A 2834-nucleotide genomic window follows, 5' to 3' on the forward strand; every position below is an offset into this window, starting at 1 on the left:
ACTCTCATGAATATGCAGAGGCTGGCATTATCCTACGTGTGATCTTCGGCACCGCGGGTCGTGTGAGTGTGACCTCGATGATGGAGGATGACCTAAGGTGAGGGAAGGAGGGAGGGAGGGAGGGAGGGAGGGACGCAGATAGTGTTACTAATGTTTTTATTATCGTTAATTGTAGTCGTAGTAATACTGCTATCTTTTCTAGTATTCATTCTAGCGTTATTGATTTTATTATCATCGTTTTCGCTATTATTATCAAATTCATATACACTTACTCTGGCATAGGTATTATTTCATGAAAAACACATGGTAAAGACTTTTAAATGTTCATTAATTTCTGTGGTAAAATCGCTTTTGTTACATTATGATGCCTATTCCAATATTACAGTATACTGTATCAACATATTATAACTATATTATATCATTACATTATTACACGTGATAAATTATATGGGCTGTATCATGTTACCACATTAGCTTCAGTTGTAGAAATGATACCCTGCGTGCCTAACTACATCCGTTTATAAATGACATTCGATATCTGAGAACTAATTTTTTTTTTTTTTTTTTTTTTTTTTTTTTTTTTTTTTTTTTTTTTTTTTTTCTTTTTCTGAGAAGACTTTCCCAACATACGATATTTCTGGAGCAAAAGAGTTTGGGATTTACGGTGACAAGTATGTGCGTAGGAAGAGGAGTGGGTTGTGCACTAGAGACACTTTATAAGAGAAAGAAAGAAAGAAAATATATATAGTAGTAATAATGAACTTAAAAAAGAGAGATATTGGATTGTTGCAAGCAATACGTAATTTCCTGTTATTAACTCTTTGATTCTTGGTTGAAGGGCGTGGCCAAAAAAGTCAAGGATACAATGGTCAGAACTAAATGATTTATCTAACTTGTTACTTTAAAGTCTACCTGTTTCTGCCTTTCGCTCTTTTTTGTCTCTTCTTTGTCTGTCTACCTGTTTAGCTGGGTGTCTAAATATTTACATAATCTATCTCTCTGTTGATATTATAATTTATATTGTTATCACTGCAATTTAATTATCGTTAATATATTATTATTATTATTACTATTGTTATTGTTATTATTATTGTTATCAATATTATCATTGCTATTGTTAGTATTATTACTATTGCCATTATTGTTATTATTATTACTATTATTATTATTATTATTATTATTATTATTATTATTATCATCTATTATTATTATAATTTATTATTATTTAATATCATTATCATCATTTTATCACATACATAGGTAAGGGAGGTTTGAGACAGGTTAGTACTGATGTCCACGTAAGGAGATACCTCTGTGTTTGGTTCTAGTTCATGTTGGTATCCGTTGGAATGAGCGAGATGATCAAGGCCAAGGCAGCTGCCGCTCAGCCCTGTGATGCTTGTTTTCCTCTCCCCCAAACCGACTTGAAACCCAGCATCAGTTGTCTTCGCGATAAATAGAGAGAACAATGGAGACATACTTCTAGAAACAAACTATGAGAGATTAGAGATGACCTTGGCAGTTGGGTGACCAGCATCCATCCCAACCGACAAGTAGAAGTTGTATCAACAAGAATAAAAATCGGGCACACAAGTCTGACTCATGCGGCCGATGATGTTTAAAGTGAAGCAAGCTGTGAGGGATACAAAGAGCCATTAACGGTCGCACATATAGTGGAAAGATGTGCAACATTCTCAGACCAAATGTATGTACTTGTCCTCCCCTTATACACTGAAAAAAATGTGTTGGGGAAGATTGCGACACATTGGTCTTATTAGTTTCCTAAGGGAGACTAATATTTTCAATAAAATTTTATGCATAATAATTATGCAATAATTTTATACATTTGGAGCATAATATTTATACTTTCATTTATAACCTAATATTCATTGTTATTTATAAGACAATTATTGATAGATTTTAACGTTTTAAATATTCTAACATTTCAATCTAACAAGGTGTTTGCCGCTAATAACCTTAACTGTTGATGCGGCAGATAATTTTAAATAATCACTCAATCAATCCCTATTCCGATCAAATCCAGGTCAACTAAACATGGGAGAGAAAGAGAAACAGGAAAGTTCCATACAGTCCAAAAATCTTATGCAATCCTCTCCCGGTCGTTTTCTTGTAGAACTGGCATAATTTTTGGCATCTTGACAAAACTGTCACTATACACTTCTTTAATGATAAACCACACAGTAGAACGGACTAATTTATAACTTAAAGAGATGGTGAGTATGGAGTCGTCAGTCGCCAAAAACCCGTAACACAAAAAGATAAAAGTTTCCTTCGAGCATTTAAATCAAGCACGTCAATAACAGCACCAAGTTTATATATTTCAGTTATACTATGTCGTGCTTGTGGTAGCAAGCTTTTCATCTACTGTAACAGTATGTTTATTTAGATTTTTTCTTTTTTTACCTGTGTATGAAAAAATACATCTCAAAATTAGAGGCAACTTATATTTTTTTCCTGTTTATCATTAATATATTAAAGCTACAGTATTCTCGATTAATTAGAGCAATAAATCCAGTACAGTCCTTATTCCATTCTCATGTAAAGTTAACGCAATTTATATATATTTTGTCTCACTTATTTCAGGGAAAGCATGAAAAACAAGATAGTTTTATCCGAAAACAATATACCAGATGATCCAGATACACCACTGGATAATGATATACCAGGAGACGACATTGCAGATAATAGTGAGATCAGTGTAGTTTCAGAAGTTTCTTGGGATGAAGCGGATACAACAAGCTATTAAGAGCAAGAAAATGTGACTGCAGATATAATTCGACAAGAAGAAGAAACATCGACATGCTCATTACAAA

The sequence above is a fragment of the Penaeus chinensis genome, chromosome 24 (assembly GCF_019202785.1).
Source record: "Penaeus chinensis breed Huanghai No. 1 chromosome 24, ASM1920278v2, whole genome shotgun sequence".
Taxonomy (NCBI): domain Eukaryota; kingdom Metazoa; phylum Arthropoda; class Malacostraca; order Decapoda; family Penaeidae; genus Penaeus; species Penaeus chinensis.